The 16,873-nt window shown below is 54.1% G+C and overlaps 2 protein-coding genes across 7 annotated transcripts in view; one reads left to right on the top strand and one right to left on the bottom strand.

The window, feature by feature from the left end:
• The window catches only part of Serpinh1 (serpin family H member 1), a 35,169-nt gene extending 30,492 nt beyond the window's left edge, over positions 1 to 4,677 (bottom strand). The window contains exon 1 of the mRNA XM_087211952.1: positions 4,520 to 4,677. The gene's annotated coding sequence lies outside the window, so the exon portion shown is untranslated. The remainder of the gene's footprint in view (positions 1 to 4,519) is intronic.
• A 101-nt stretch (positions 4,678 to 4,778) lies between these two features.
• The window catches only part of Gdpd5 (glycerophosphodiester phosphodiesterase domain containing 5), a 92,758-nt gene continuing 80,663 nt past the window's right edge, over positions 4,779 to 16,873 (top strand). For 2 of the 6 annotated variants that reach the window (XM_021243245.2, XM_087211951.1), the window contains exon 1: positions 4,779 to 5,517. The gene's annotated coding sequence lies outside the window, so the exon portion shown is untranslated. The remainder of the gene's footprint in view (positions 5,518 to 16,873) is intronic. The other 4 variants (XM_004863221.3, XM_087211947.1, XM_087211949.1 and 1 more) reach the window with 2 other exon arrangements.

Here is a 16,873-nt window from a genome sequence, read left to right as displayed (position 1 = left end):
ATGAGGGAGCTGAGGTAGAGAGAGAGGAGGTGGCTGGGCTGGGTTGTAGGTCTGGCTCCCAAGCCCACAATATTACACCCACGATGTCCTCCATCCAAACTGTCTCCAGTCCAGGAAAGTGGCAGTCACTGTTCCCCTCCCACATGCTCCCATCTACTCCCCATTCAACACAGCCTCCTACTCAGATCTTCCAGCCTTTAAGCCAGGGCAGGGCTCAGACACCCCGCGCAGGTGCTGTGGACACCCTACTCCCCTCCTTTGGCAATAAATTGGGCCATAAGATTTTCCCTGGGTGTGCCAGTCAGGTGAGGTTCCAGCCCCTACAGTCCCACTATAGATGGATTGCAGCCACAGGGCCACTGGGGGCACCGGAAGGCCAGAGGGGCCAAGTGGCAGGCAGGTTGGGGTCCATAGAGTCCATCAGTACCTGGGTGGAGAAGACGGGCTGGATCCAAGCCCAGGCTCCTAGTTCCCTCCAGTCTCACCAGCATTGGTACTTCAGGGCCCCCCGGGATGAAGCCAAAATTCAAGCCCCGTTATGTCCAGCATAGTCTCTGCCTGCTTCTCCAGCTCATCTTATTTATCTGACACTCATGTGGGCCTTAACAAAGATTAATTCATCTAAGTCTTAAAAATATCCTACAAGTGGGCCGGGGATTTCGCTCAGAGGTTCCACCGCCTGCCTCGCAAATGCAAGGACCCGAGTTCAATCCCCGGTACCAAAAAAAAAAAAACCAGTTTAAAAATAAAATCCTACAAGTACTCACATTGCCCCCACATTACAGAGGAGGAAACCCAGACACAGAGAAATGACAGAGCTAGTAGCTTGTCAGGATTTGGGCCCAGGCTGTGTGGCTCTAGAGTCTGCACAAATGACTCTGTGGCATGGTCTCACTTTCACCTTCTTGTGTCAGTCCTGTCCCCAAATGTACCTACCTTCTCACGCATCAGCTGCCACATGTTTTTTTAAGCAGTGTCCTCTGTGCCTAAAAGACTTGTCCCTCTTTATCATGGCAAGTTCTTATTCTTACCTGTCAAATTCAAGTGTTACCTTCCCTTTCAGCTGCCTTCCCCTGCCCTGCCCCAGCTGAAATGGGTGGTCCATGTTCACAGAGCACTTGGCATACACATCCATGCAGACAACTCTGGACTGGGGGCTCCTGGATGTCTGGGATGGATTCTTACCTGACTATCCCAGCACCCAACGTGTGGTTTAAGACTTGATCCAGCTCAGGAAATATTGGTGAAATGCAGAGTGGCAGAAGGAAATCAGGGGCCACCCCTTGCCCTTTGCTAGATCACACTTGGGCAGGAAACCTGAACCACCAGCAGCCCAGACCCAAGGGGATCAGAGTTCCAAGATGGGGAGAAGAGCCTCTGATGTGAGCAGGCTCCAGAGGAAGATGCACTGCTGCTCACTGGGAGAACCGAGCAGGCTTCTCAGAGAGTCAGCCTGGGTGCTGGGCCTTGGGGAATGGAGAAAGTCCCCACTGGGGGTGTGGGGGTGTGGGGTGCATGCAGGACAGAGAAGAGAGAGACAGAGACAGAGAGAAGCCAGAGAGGTGGGAAAATACTAAGAACTGTGAGGGCCTGAGGAGCTCAGCTCAGCTGAACCAAACAACCCCACCAGTGGCCATGTCTGCCAGCTTCATCTTGGTGTCCCCTGCCACAACTTAGCACTGTGTCCACCCAGACTGTGTGCACCTTTAAGGATGGGTTGGGAGCAGATCTCATGACGAAGCCTTACACAATTCACTGGCCTACTTATGAAAAAGAATGCATAATTAGTAATAACTGTGATGAGAATAAGAAGGAGCTGCACCTTGCGCAGGGCCTGAAGTGTGGGCTGCAGAGCTCCTATAAACTGCCTCTGAGGAGCAGTGTGCAGTGGAATGGGCAGGAAAGGCCAGTCTTTCCCATCAGCCTCCAGGCATGGGTTCCAAGCAGCCCAGAGCTCTCAGTCACCCCCCCTGATGAGCCACCCTGATCATGCCACTGTCATGCTGGGGGGCCTCCCTGGCCACAAAAAGGCCCGATAGCCCCAGTTCAGAAGACTCCCTTTTCTCTAGAGGGGCAGCCAGAGGGCAAATGTGGGTGTTTGAGACCTGTTTGCTGGTCACTTCTTGGTGACCTTCGGTGGGCCTGAAGTCAGGGATGGTCTGTTCTGAAAAGCTTCTTTTCATTCTGACATTCTATTCCTCTGACCCTGCCAAGGCAGCTCTCTCAGCAGGGACAGCCAGACAGCTTTTCTCTGAGACCCTTATTCATTCATCTCCCAGTGCTCAGATCTCAAGAGGGCTGCCAAGCACTGGGCAGGGCGGTGGTGGGTGGAAGCACAGTGCCACGGAGGTGCTCCCAACCCAGTTGGGGAAGCCAGACATGAAGATTCATAATCCTAGAACCTTCAGGCCAAGGGAGCCAGACCAAAGGCAGGCTGCCAGAAAGAGTTCAGGAATGCTTCTCAGAGGAGATGGGGGCTGGCCTAGAGATGCAAAAGCCAACAACTACTATACTTGCAAACACCTACTATGTGCCAAGCTCTGTGCTAGGCTCTGAGAACACAGCAGCAATGAGGACAGATGAGCATTTGGCCTCCAGCTTCTTCCCTTCAGCCCAGTAAGGAAGCAGGAATTACCTCATGAGAGAAGGGGAGCAACAGCAGACCACATGGGGGAGCTGCACACAGACAGGTGTTCTGCTTGCTGATGGAGCTGAGGAAAATTGGATGCAGGGCAGGTTGGGGGAAGAGGTGATGAGGCTGGAGTGGTTGGCAGACAGTGGCTGGAATGCCAGGCCAGGGACTTAGGGCTTAATCATGCTGGCAACTGGGAGCTAGAGAAGGTTCTGAGAAAGGAGAAAGCACAAGGTTTCTTAGCACCATTACAAAGTTCACCACATAGGTCCAGCTTCCTAGGGCGAAACTTGCTGCCGTCTGGGCCTGACTGAGAGGGTATCTCCCACCTCAGCCCACCCTCTTCCTAATCCTTTGGACCAAGCCCTCAGCATGGCTGGTATACTCTAGAGGGGACTAGGCCAGGCCTCCAAATCACCTGGGCCTCTTCCTCAGGCGGGACCCACACCACATGTGTTCCGTGGATTATAAGGATTTTCTAGCTACCTGCTTTCCTGCACAGCTCCTTCTTTCCTCGATCAACACCTGGCTTAAAAACTCCTACAGTGCTCCCCCCGACAACCTGTGATTCCAAACTCAGGGCTCTCTAATCGCTCTGTTTGGCCCAGGACCATGAAAATAGTCTTGGCCTTTCAGGAAGCTCCGAACTCCTCCTGCCTGGATCCCTCTGACTCTCCAGACTCTTCCCTTGGAGCCCCAGCTACCCATTACTTTTCTAGGTCCTTCAACAGAGCAATTGTTCCTCACCTTCAGGGTTTAACCCAGAACATCATCCTCTCTGCTAGCCTGGCTAACCACTTCTGCTAACCAGAATAGGCCAGGGCCCCGCAGAAGTGTTCTTTCAGACTCTGTGCCTTTGGATATGCTGTTTCCTCTGCCAGGAATGCCCTTCCCTCTATCCTCTGAAGCCTGCTGCATTCCTAGTCCCCCACTTGTTTCACTGCCAAGTCCCAGCATCCTGATTCCTTTTTGAGATGAGAAATAGAGGCTCAGAGAGGTAAAGTAAACTTTCAGAGTCACACTGCTTTGCCCTTCGATGCAATAGTGATGGGTGGATTGAACCTGTGCCAGCTGTGGAGTCTGGGGAACATCATGTGGCCTCTCAGTGACTGGATCCTCGACTGTGACGTGAGGCTCCTGCCGAATAAGATTGTTGTGGTGCTTACAGAGAAGCTATACGGTGGCACCGTTTGCTCCCCAGGCCAATTAGTGGCTTTCACATCGCCCCCACGCACATTCAACATTCATTCATATATCCAACCACTCCAATGCCTGCTCTGTGCTCGCTCCTGCGTAGGGGGTTCAGGGACACATTAGGGGCACCTCCTGCAACCTAGGCCCGGGACGGGCGCGAGGAGACTGAAGACACGTCACGACTGGAGGTGTTCTGTCTCACACGTCTGCTTTGACTTCATCTTTTCAAAACTGACGACGTTCATCACCAGGCTCCTCCCTGGTGATGAACGATGGGGGAAGGGGAAGTCTTGGAAACAGATCTGCTCTTTTACTTTCAAAAACGTATTTTTCGCCGCTTCCTAAAATCTGAACATCTCACAGAACTCAACTTTCACCTCGGCGCACGGAGCCTTGAAGCTGGGGAGGAGCAAGCGGAGAGCAGTGGCGCTCCACCGTTCCTGGGACACACCAGCTGCGTACCCCATCACCCCACCGGCCCTCCACCCTGTCTCGTCCCTGCTACTTTTCTCCTCCGACCTCTGTTCTTTGGCCAGGACGCCCCCATCTCAGCCCCAAGGCAGGCATCAAGCCCCCACCTCGGACAAACTCATCCTCCCCGCCTCTCCCTCCATCTGGGTCCCTAGGGGACCCCGGCCCCGGCCCGGCTCCTTAAGGACCCCAACCCGTGTATTGTTCTCTTTCGCGTCTCACCTCTCCTTTGTCTGGCCCGCCCTCTCCGAGGTGGAGGCCAAGTTCCGCAGAGCTCCGCCCTTTTCCCATTCTCCGATTGGCTCCCGCTGCCCGAAGGCTGGGGGTGGGGGGCTGCGAAGGACCTCAGGCGCGTGCCCCACCCTTGCCAGGGCCTGGGGGCGGGACCTAGGATGACTCCGCCCCGTCCGGGCGGGCCCGCGCTCCCCGGCGCTCCCCGGCGCTCCCCGGCGCTCCCCGGCGCTCCCCGGCGCTCCCCGGCGCTCCGGTGCTGGGCGGTGCTACTTCTGCTCGGCTCCACTCGGCTCGGCTCGGCTCGGCTCGGGCTGCAGCTCCGGTGGGGGTGGGCGGCTAGGATGACAGCGGCGGTGGCTGCGGCTGCGGCTCCGAGCTGAGCGAGCGGCCAGCGTCCCGGGGGAAGAGGAGGAAGTGGAGTCGCGGCCCGGAGCTCCAAAGACCCTGCCGCGCCGAGGTCCGCCCGTTTTGCAGAGCAAGCCGCGTCCAGATCTAGGAAGACTTCCCCGCGGGCTCTGGCCAGCGCACCGCGCCCGCCGCCGGCGCCTGCCCTACCCGTCCCAGTCCTGGGTTCCGCGATCCGGAGCTGGCTGCCGGGCTCCTGAGCCCTGGCCCGACCCAGTGGGACGGGCAGGACCCCGCCACCACGACCTCAGGGTGTGTTGGAGCCCTCAGCTCTCTGTCCCGGCTTAGCGCAAGGTGGCACCAGCCCCGTCTTGAGTGCAGCAGAGCACGGCTCCCCGAGTACCGAACCTTCCGCCGCCTGCGGCAGACTGCCTGGGACTTGGAACCCTTTGAGGGCCCGGGAAGCCGAAGCCGGGGTTTCCGCGCCTGGTGAGGGGTTCTAGGCAGGCAGGACACACTGGGCTAGTGCTGTGAGCCGAAGTAGTCGCCTTCCTCCCACCCCACAAGGGACTCGGCGCTTGCCCAGAGAAGAGCACAAGGGCCCCTTCTGCCCCGCCGGCCGGCGAGAGCCGAGGCTGCAGGTGAGAGAGCCCGGATGCGCGACAGGAGCGGTTCCGACCCCTCACGGCCGGACTATAACCCGCTGGGGGCATGGAGGGGGCGCGGGCAGAGGCTGGAACCAGCTAAGAGATGGAAAGGAAGAAAAAGAGCACTTATTGAGCGCCCATTGTGTCCAGGTCCGCGCCCCGCCCTTGCACAAATGATCTCTCACTTAAGGCTCGGCTGCTACTCGGTGCGATGGATGTTGTGTATTGTTATGCATGCTGACATATATGGAAACCGAGGTTCAGCAGGTCTGAAGGACCTGGCTCTCTTCTCGTTAGGGATGAGGCAGGGGAGGAGGGAGAAGGTAAAGAGAGAGCAAAGAGGGAGGGGAGAAAAAAAAGTGAGTAGCAGCCCAGGAAGGGAGGTGCAAGGTAGGGCCACTGGGGCATCTAAGTGCAGATCAGAAACTGAGGAGGTGGCTTTTCCTTGCTTCTCAATCCTTGGGCTTGTCAACTCCCAAGAAAGGTGACCCAGAGTTGGAGGCAGAGGTGGGAAGCTCCCCAGTTCCAAAGCTTCTCTTCCTGAGGTCCCAGGATGATGGACTACAGGCTCTCCAAGGCACGCTGGAGTTCTTGAGATGCTGCTTATCTATTGGGGAATTCACCATGGAGATCCCCGAGTCAGACCACTGAAGAAGCTGGAGGAGATGTCACCCCTTAATATTCCCCCAACTCACCTCTTCCCCACTACTGATGAGGCCACTGCAGACCCTTGAGGGAGTGCAGCAGTTGCCCCAAGTCCTAAAGCTAGGGAGTTGTTGAATCAGAAGTAGGCTTGAGAAAGCCTTCCAAACATCCTTCATGGTGTCCACTCCCCTCCCCAGTTTGTGGCTCCTGTGTGAACATCTGGGGTTTTCCCCACCCTGAATGAGGTCAGGGTGACCATGTATGAGGCTGCCTTGAAAGTCTGTGTGGTTGATGCTGGGGCCTGAGACATGCCAGCAGCGCCAGAGCCTTTGGCCCAGATTGCAGGCTTGATCTTAGTCTCACTTGGGCAGGGGAGAACTCTCTGGCCCAGGAAGGGGGGGCTTGCTCAAGGACTTAAAGCTGGGGCTGCCAGGATGGGGCACTGTCCCAGGTTTTTTTGATTCCCAGGCAGGGGCTCCTTACACTGCCCTTGGGGCCATGTAGGGGGTAGGGGATTGTGAAAGAGCCCTGGGCATGTTCCAGGGGGAGAGGGAGCCCATGGCCTTGGTCTGGGCCCTGTGGCCTTGGTGGGGATTGGTTAACCCTTGCTGTGCCCAGCTCCCTGGAGTCGAGGGGAAACCACCTTGGAAAGCTCCTGGGAGGTAGAGGGGGTAGTGGAGACTGGAAGCTTGTCCCTGGGGTTGGAGGGGTTGGGGGAACCTGGAAGGTGACTAAGGGGCTTGGGATTCCTCCTCACCCCCACCTCCATCTGAGAATTCAAGTCCTCCTAATAATCCCAGATTCTAAACAAAGCTCCTCTTTGATGATATAATTTCACACCTGTGATCTCATTTCATGGTATGGTGGAACCTAGCCCTGGAACATGGAGTGAGGCAGAGCAGGACTGGAGAGTCGCCTGGTACCTCCAGGATGCCTCACCTATAAAGCGGGTCAAGGCAGGCTGTGTGTTGCCTGCTCGGATAATGAGGCAGTCATATCCACAAACTGTTGAGTGCTACGGAGTTTGTTGGATTTGCCAAGGATGGGCTTATTTACTACTTACTTAATTTATTTTATATATTTATTATTTGCAGTACTAGGGATTAAACTGAAGGCCTTCACACTGAGTTACATCCTCAGCCCTTTTTTTGCAGTACCAGGGATCGAACTCAGGACCTTGTGCTTGCCAGGCAGGCACAGCGCCACTGAGCTACATCCCCTGCCCATCCTCAGTTTATGTTTTAGTTTGAGACAAGGTCTTGCTAAGATGTCCAGGGTGAACTCAATCTTGCAATATGCCTGCCTCAGCCTCCCAGAGTACTGAGATTGTAGACATGAACTACTCAAAGCCTGCTAGGGCTTGTATTAATGGCTACCTTGTATGGGAAACTTGAGACTCAGAGAAGTAAAACTGCTTACCCACAACTTTTGAGTTTTCTTTAGGAGCTAATTGACCACCAGGTGCCCACCAGGTAACCTGGAAGTTACCCAGGTGGGCTAAGTGGCAGCCTGGAACCTAAGTGACTAGCGAGCCGTAGACAGTGGTAAGTCAGACAGACCAGAGGGAGGTGACCCAGTGCTCCCTTCTTCTACTCTCTGGACAATCACCTCACTGCTCTGAGCCCCACTGCTTCTCTGTCAAAGTAGATCACCTCCCTTACCAGGTCGTTGTGAGGACTAAGTGAGATACAGATATACAGTGCCTGGCTAATTGCCAGTTTCCTTCCCTAGGAAGAGAAGAAGCTTGAGTTTTGACCAGAAGTCTGGGAAGATGTTCAGACTTGCCTTGGGGTAGAACACAGGCTATAGTTGCAAATTTTAAGACCTGTGTTTTCTCAATTGGGTCATACTCCTCTGTCCCCTTCCCAATCTCAAAGTCTGCTAGAATCTGCTTGGGGACACTAGCAAGGGCCTCTGGATTCTGACCCCACCATGGCTTCTTGTGGGAGCATTGAGGAGGGGGAGCTGGTGTCCATTCCCTTTGGCCCATTGTCTGGCCTCCCTGGCACAGGGTGCAGTGAATAATTTATTGCTTCCCTCACTGGGAGGGAGGCTCAGGGACAAAGCTGTGAGTTCAGCTGAACTTCAGTCCCACCAGGGGAGGTGAATAGCTCTTGGGCTGTTGTCTGGACTATGGAGTGAATATGTGGGGGGTGGACAGCAGGATAGGACAGGGACAGGATGACCTCTTACCAATCAGCTCTCCTGTTTGGGGACCAAATAGAACCCTGGGTAGCACTGGGAGCCAGGCTAGCTGAGCAAGGATCAAGCTGTGGGCCTTTAATTTCAAAGAGATGGTGGAGGTGTGAATAAGGGTGAGGTATTGGGCGGGGAGATTTGTAGAGGAGGCCCTTAGAGGCTGGAGTCAGGGGAAGGCTTCGGGGAGGAGGCAGGTGTCTGGGCCAGAGCTAGAGGCAACTTGCTGGAAAGAGAAGAGTCCTGTCATCAAGCTTGTGCTGTCTGTTCATTGTGAGATTGTGGGCGAGACACCTGATCTGCCAGGCCTCTTCCTCCTTCTGTGCAGCGAGCATAGTGGTGACCACTTCTCAGGGTTCATATGCGTGTCTGAGGTCACATTTGTAAAACACAGGGCATAAAAGGTACTCAATGAAGATCTTTACTGTATACACACACCAGCAGCAGAAGAGACAGGATAGTGTGGTCTGCAGAGAGGTAGGGGTCAGTCTGGGGTGGTGATGGTGGGTTTGGGGGTCAGTTAGGGGTGAGAAGAGGGGTGAGTGGAAGGGTGGGTGAGGACCTAGAATGTCAGCAGAACTCGGGTTTCAGAAAGGAAACATGGAGTCACCATTCGGACCTCCTCTGCGGCTCCCTGTGCTTCCTGTGTAAGATGATTCCAGGCCAGCAGTTGTGATGTTCAAGTCTTTGCCCACCCGAGCCACTGCAGGGGCCTCTGGTCACCACTGTCTCCTAGCCCACCACATGTGGACCCATCACTGCCCCTGTGCTTCGAGGTCCCTTCTGTCAGAACTGCATCCCTGCCTCTTCTTGGCTCACCTCCCTGTCTGTCCAGGCCCCACTTAGGTCATAAATTCCACCCAAAAGAAACAGTCCTGGATTGCCCAACCCTCTGGGATGCCACTTCTGAATCTTTGACACTTAACAGTAGTAGTAGTAATACCTACATCTGTAACATTTTGTACTTTGTAAAATGCATCCAAATATTTAATACTATAATGATATTAATAACAGCAAATACTTTCTGAATACTTATTCTGAGCCAGACAGTGTATTAGGTACTTCACACTCTCAGTCCCATTAACTTTGGGAGGTAGCTACTGTTATCCCCCAGAGCCTAGGGCTCAGAGAGGTGCATTGCCTGGCCCAGGGTCACACAGCTGGTCAGTGCAGAGGAGTCAGGCCCACATCTGTTTGAAGTGGAAATCTGCTTCCGTCTGTCCCTAAATGTCCAGCTTTAGGAAATGTCCTGTCTCCTCAGCCCCACCCAGTGTCTTGAAAGCATTCTTTGCACATGAAGAGCCAGGATATGTGCCTTCTCTCCAAGGCTCAGGGCAGTGCTGGACTGAGTATGGGGCACAGGAAGCAGTCCTTGGCCCTGGGCTCTATGCTGACTGGCTGTGTGACCTGCCGTGAGTCAGCCCCCTCCGGGGTCCTATTTGCCCATTCTTTTGGTGAATAGAGCAGTGTCCTGAGTGTCCTGGCTCTCTAGATTTCTGCAGTGTCCTTCGTGACCCTGACAGGAGGAGGAGGAGGAGGAGACCACAGCACAGGGCCAGAGGATGTGGTGTGACAAACGGCTGTGATTTCTGGCCTGGCTCTTGTCTAGGCCAGCGAGTACTGTGGTCACCCGAAGGAGGGTGGTGGCCTTGGCTGCAGGCAGCGTGGTCATTAGCTGTGATTGGCAGCCTGCTGGGCCAGGAAAGGTTGGCGGGACTGGAGGCAGCTGGCCCAGCCACAGTGGGGTCATTGGCAGGGCAGCTGGAGGTCAGCCAGCTTCTCCTCACTTTGCCACCTCCAAGGCCATGGCAGGCATGCAACAGGCACCAGAGCTTTGTGGGCCATGGTGTGCCCTTGTGTTGTCCTGACCAGTGGGGAAATCAATGAGGTCCTTCCAGGCCTGGAGCTGCCTCTTTCTAGAAGCCTTTAGGACTCCTTTTTCCTCTGCTGCTGATCCACAGCCTCTGTTCACTGACTGTGGTCTGAAGTTGGGAGTCATGTAGATCTGCTTCCCTTACCAGCCTGGCAGAACTAAACTCTACAATGCCCCAACCCACCCCTCTTTCCAAGTGCCTAGCAGTGTGCCTGACACAAGGTAACAGCCCCCAGGCCAGGGGAAGCAATGCAAACTGCCTCTGGGACAAGTTGCTCATCTTTTTTGGCCTTTTTTTTTTTTTTTAACTTATTACTTATAAAATGGGGCTGCTGAGCCAGTCATACCAGTGCAGTCCTGTAATTCCAGGAGGCTGAGCCAGGATGATCATGAGTTTAAGGTCAGCTTGGGTTACATAGCAAGTTGAAGGCCAGCCTGACTACATAATAAGACCCTGTCTCAATCAATCAATCAATCAACCGATCAATCAAAAAGGAGCTGGTAATACAGTATTATGAGGGTTTAATGAGATGAAGCTGTGGAGTACCTGTGGGGGTCTGTACACAGTCAGGCCCACCATGCTCTGCTTGCCTGTGTTATCATTGACCTCATGAATGAGTGAGATAAGAAGCTGAAAGAAGAATCCAGCCAGTAAAGCCAGGAAAGAGGGCGTGGCACGTGACAGGGAGGACTTCCCTTAGGAGGTTGCTGTGTGTCGGATGGGACTTGCAGAGATGCATTTTCCAGTGCTATTGACAGCTATTCACTGGGGAGACCCTGAGCCAGGTTCAGGGCAGGAAGCAGGACTAGGAAGTCTGGGAACCAGTATTTTTCTTCTTTGACCTTAGCATCAGAAATGACCCAGTTGGGAGGAACTGTCTGAGATCCAGCTAGCAGATGCTAGGCAGAGAGTGTGAATGGTTTCTAAAAAGGAGGCAGCATTCATTTGGCCCTTTCTCTGCACACATCCAACCACAGTGTAAAATGATTAGAGATTCTGATGTGTGTGTGGGGTGAGTGTAAACACATAGGTGCAAAACCTCTACATTGTGAAAAGTGAGCTTGTGAGGCAGGGGCTAGTCCCATTGATATCTGTGCCTAATAGTAAAGGGCAGGGCTCAAGTGACTTAGGCAAGTGAGTTAACCCCCGTGGGCCTCAGTTACCTCATCTGTAAAATGGGGCTGATTGTAACAGCTACTTCACAGGGTTACTGTGAGAGTTAAGTGGATCATACATACAAAGCACTCAAAAAGGCCAAGTCTATAATAAGCCCCCAGTGGACGTGAGCTGTTATTATCTGTCTCCAGCACCTAGTGAAAAGCAGGAGGGAACAGGTGCTCGGGAGGGTATTGGAATGGATCCCAGGCAAAGGCCAGCTGCCCTGTAGAATGAATGAATGGCTATCCTGGTAGGAAAGGGAGAACACAGAAGCAGTGACACCCAGAGTGTGACAAGGTAGGCCAGGGGCTGGATTGCCCAGAGTCAGGTTGGGAAGAAATCAGGGCAGGGTTCTCGGAGGTGATGCTGCCAGAGCTGAGGCTGCTGTGAGGCTGCACTGTGAATGAGTTCCAAGAGGACCGGTTCCTCTCCAAGGATAGCTGGTGAGGGGATGGCTGGGGCTGACCTCAGGACTTCTCACCCCACAAGCTCTCTCCTCCCACCACCCCATTGCTGTCTGCCTGTCTGTGACATTCTGCACTGAGGGCATGAGGCAGGCCAAAAGGCAAGTGGGGGGAAGTGTGGGCTGCTGGCCTGAGAGGCCAGCTTGTCCCAGGCTGGAGACCAAGTCTCCTACAGGAAGACATCAACAGGCCTGATTTGAGACCTTTCATCTTTGTGCTCCCAAGGCCTGCCGGCAAGCAGAGGGAGTCTCCCAGAGTTAATCCTGCAGCTGTTCAGCTTTTGAACCAGTGGACTCTTAAAAAACAATCCCATGAAGAATTCATCACACCCTCCCACCCAGGAGGCTCAAAGAGAAAGTTCTCTCCTACTGAGAAGGGAGCCAGGACCTCCAAGTACCTTAAAGGGCCTCACCCCACCCCAGAGACACCCTGAGGTCAAGGCCCCTTGTGCTGTCTCTTTGTGGCTGTCTGTGGGACCTTGAGGACGCCCTTGTATTTTGCCCGAGCTCTCAACCTCATAAAATAGGGTCTAGGTGATAAATCCCTTCACTTCTTAAAGAGGTATGGGATGGGGACTCCAAGGCCATAAGGGCTGCAAGACATCTGGGCAGGGCCGATGGCTTTTGGACACATTGGTATTGTGTGGGAAACTTCTAAATGTCCTGCAGGGCCCACTGTCCCTGGGGCAATACCTGAGCATCCACTGTTGAAGCTTCCCAGGTGCTTTTAGAGTGCAGCCGAGTCAGAGAGCCATCGCTGTCCTTTGCAGCACAGTCCCAAGACGATGCTTACACATCTCTAGGAGAGGAAGCTCATTCTCCTATGCTGCCCCCTCCTCCTGGGTCCTGCCCTTCCCTCCCGGAGAAATGAGGGGCATGGGAAGACTGCAGTCTGAAAAACCTGGATTCCAACGCTCTGCTCCTTTGAGCCCCCGTTTCTTCACCTCATCTGAAAAATGGGAATAGCAACAATCTGGCAGAAATAAGATGTGCATGGAACATGTAGAGCCTGACACGTCATCAGAGTTCAAGGAACTGTCACAGAAACAGTGGCAGGGCTGGCTGGACTCAGACTCTGGACTCACCGTCCCAGAAGGGAAGAGATCAACACCTGGTCTTGGGGCCCTTCCTACTGTCCCCCTTCTCTCTCAGAGATAAGACATAGTAGCAAGCATTTTGTTTTGCTTGGTTTTAATGGTCAAAATGTCAGACTCTTGGTAACAATGAAGCCTTGTCTGAATCTGCTTGTTTTTCCAACCTGACACCCAACTGCACCGCCCACTTGGGGCTCTGCCCCACCTGGGAGGACTGAAGAATGGCAGGGTTTTTTTGAGGTTTGTTTTTTTTTTCTCATCTTGAGGAAGACATCCGGGAGACACTGGAGGCCTCTGTGCAAGCCCTCACTGACAATTTACCCCGCTAAAGTCAGCCACCTCTGTTGGGAGCCAATTCAGCACAGTGATATCAGCATCATTACCTGATGGGTTTTGGAGGCAGGAAAATTTGTGTTTGGGTCCTGGCTTTGTTACTTACTGGCGGGATGACCCTGGGTGAATCATCTGTCTCTTTGAGCACCAATATTCTCTCCTGTAAAATGCATAGCTAGGGGCCGGGGATTTAGCTCAGGGGTTTCGCCGCCTGATGCGCAAGCGCAAGGACCCGAGTTCAATCCCTGGTACCAAAATAAATAAATAAATTAACTAATTAAAAAGTGCATACAGTAAGCCTCAGACCATCACGGGGTGCACTTGGTCCCTTCTCCTTTAGCCATCTCTAGCCCCATCTTTGGCAAAGTCTAGATGGACAGGGAGCCCTGCACAGGCAGTCCTGAGCATCCCTTCCAGCAGCTGTCCTTTCCTAATTTATTCTGTGTGTGGTTAGAGGTTTTTGGTGGCAGGACTTGGGCTCCTCTGCTCTGGCCTAGCCAGACAGGGTGTGTCAGCCTAGGGGTGTGTGGCACAAGCAGAAAGGGCTGGTAGCAATGCAAGCCTTACTGTCAGGGCTGAGCAAGGGCACAGCTATAGGGACAGAGGCTTCGGCACTTCATAGAGAGACCAGTCAGCCCTGAACACCTAGCAAGAGACTGGGCCTCAGCTCTCTTTCCTCCCTCCTCCGGCCCTCTTCATGCTCCAGTTGCATGAATCTCCCAGAAGCCAGCAGCATAGAGCCAGGTGCCATCTGAAGGGTCAGCCTCCAGGGCCAGGCAGGCTGGAAACCTTTAAGTTGAAGACACTCCTCACCCTGTCAGTGGAAAGCCGTGGAGCCCATGAACACTGACTCCTTAGGAGTTTAAGGATCATCTGTTACAAAGGGGGTCTCAGGCTCTACCCCAAAGAATTGCAGCATTCCAGCTGCTACACTGTCTGAGAGAGGAGCTGTGGGGGCATCCATCTCACCCTCGCTGACTCCTGCCCCAAACAGGCTGCAGCTGGCTTCCAGTGGGTTGCTGGGACAGCCTTATATCTGGAATGGACGCAGCTGGTGTCAGGTGCTCGCACGTCCATGGCTGGAGCTGGCCTTGGGCAGCCACTTTATGTACTCCTTGGGGCTGGCCAGCCATTACCTCTCTGAGGGCAGCCCTGGGCCATGCTGGCCTCTGACTGCCAGTGTGGGCCATGCCACCAAGAGCTCAGGGCACCCCCCAGTAAGGGGAACATAGGGGCTGCAGGCCCGGGACAGATGCTGCAGGACCCTGTGATGGGGAGTCTGAGTGTCAGGTGTGGGGCGGGCATGGGGCTCCTTCTAAGCAGGGAGCAGGTGGCAGCCTGGTGCAAGGACTGAACCTGGACCTCAGAAGGCACAATCAGGACAGGAAATGTGACATGGTTGGAGCACTTCATGGGGAAAGCTCCTGGGATTTCCCTGGGGGTTGTTGTCAGCTGGGGCACAGCTGGGGAGACCTAAAACACAGAGCCCTTTGAGGCCAGCCACTGACGAATGGCTGGCATCCCTGGCAGCTCACATCTGGGCACCAGGGCAGCCAGTGAGATGCCCATGTGGCTGCAGTGGTGTATCGATCCTCAGCGGGTCCTGAGGAGACGAGTGTGTGGGGCTTGGAGTCAGAGTCCTGGTTTGGAATCTTGCCTCTTGGAGCAAAGCTTAGAAGGTACTAGGCAAGTCACTTAGCTCACCAAGCCTCAGCTGCTCACCTCTGAAATGAAGGTAGCAACTTTTACCTTCCAGGCTATTTTGAAGGTAAAATTACATAATGGATGTGACACTATCTTATATTTTAGAAGAGCTACAACCTTTCTCATCTCCTCCCCTTCTCTGCATGCTGTCCATTCTTAATGCCTCTCCAGGAAGCTCTTTCTTGCGTCCCACTGAAGTTCATCATGCTGTAACTGGAACCTCTTTCCTCTTGTTGGGGACTCTGCAAAGGCAGGCTGAGCCCATGCTCTCTCCATCCAGATGTGGCCGTCATTACCTGCTGTGAGTGAGGCAGAGGTAGAACTGGGTGTTGATTTTCATCTTTCCATCCCGGGGCTTAGAGGCCCCAGGGGCCAGAGCTTCCTGGTCAGGGTGGAGTTGAGTGGGTACATCACCCTGACTGCTCACACTGTTTTTCCTCTCTGATGCATACTCCAAAAAGGGTGGTCCTGGGGCAGTGGAGAGAGGCCTGGGCTGGGGCTATAAGGCCTATCTTGGCTGTGTTGCTATGTCGCCTGAGGCTAGTTAGCAACAGCTCTGGGCCACAGTGGGCCTATAGCATGTCTGTGACCTGGGGCCCAGTTTTCTCCAGTGAAGATATATGCGGTTCTGCTAGGAGTCCCTTTTTCTACCTCTCCCCTGCTTGGCCCCAGCCAGCCTTAGAAGATAGCAGATCAGGGTCCTCTTCTGGGTGGTTGTAGGAGCTGAGTTCCCCTCTAACTGGGCCTGTGAGCTCAAGATTAGATGAGAAAGTCCCAGTGGCTTTGTTGGGACAGCCTTATCTCTGGAATGGACGCAGCTGGTGTCAGGTGTTCGCAAGTCCATGGCTGGACCCAGCCTTGGGCAACCACTTTATGTACTCCTTGGGGCTGGCCAGCCATTGCCTCTCTGGCCATGTTGGCCACTGACTCCTGGAGTGGGAGTCAGGTGGGTAGCACCTCTTTTCTCAGACCAGGGCTGCAGAGAGCCTGGCATTCCTCTGCCTACCTACCCAGATACTCATAGCTCAGGTGGACTGGTTTCAGGAGTCTCTCTTTGGTAGATGTGTCTTACATGCCATCTGAATTCATCCCTGTTTTAGAGGTGGGAAACCAGAGGCTCAGAGAGGTGAAACAACTGGCCTGTCACTGGGGCGTGGTGGGGGACTCTGGAGTGGCTCCCACAGACAGGGCCAGGCCATGCCCTGTAGATTCTCAGTAGGGCTGGAACACAGGACAGCCAGGTAGTCTGATCTAGGAGGAACTTGTGGGCCTCAGGAGGAGCCTTGCTTTGTTGGCCGTCAGGGATCAGTAATGGCTTCTGGGCCTGTGTATCCCTTCCCTGGGGAGGCAGTTGGCCAAGGAATGAAGAAGGTCAGGGGCTCAGGAGCCCAGGAGTTCTGGGTCGGCCAATTCTGAGAGCTCCTGGGAATTTAAGTGTTTGGTTTCAGGGAGGAATTGAGACCTATTTCTTGTTGCCTTTTGACACATACTAGTTTAACTTTACAACACATTCTGATACCCATGATGCCCTGAATCCTTGGACAGTCTGGGAGGAGACCTTGTGGGGTTTGTTTGGGAGACTGAAGGGGGAGCTCTGGAAGCAGACTCCCCCGAACTTAGAGTAGCACTCCCACCATCTCCCAGACCTCAGGCAAGTTAGGAACCAGAGAGCCTTAGTCTACCCCACAACAATAGGTTAGCAACCCCTGCTTTGCTGGCTGGGCCCCTACAGCCAGAGAGTGTCTGTGACTGCTGGTCCTGTGCCCAGAGCCATGTAGTATTTTTACCACTAGCCTCACTTTAAAGATGGAGGCTCGGAGAAGGAAGGCAACTTGCTGAGGCCACAGTGATTTAGGACCAAGCTTTAGGTCAAGGTTTAGCTT

The sequence above is a fragment of the Heterocephalus glaber genome, unplaced genomic scaffold, assembly GCF_053883595.1.
Source record: "Heterocephalus glaber isolate CG9 unplaced genomic scaffold, H.glaber_assembly_v1.0 deba00001428, whole genome shotgun sequence".
In the NCBI taxonomy this organism is placed as follows: domain Eukaryota; kingdom Metazoa; phylum Chordata; class Mammalia; order Rodentia; family Bathyergidae; genus Heterocephalus; species Heterocephalus glaber.
Note: the sequence above shows the minus strand (reverse complement) of the source record. Positions and strands in the feature narration are given on the sequence as shown.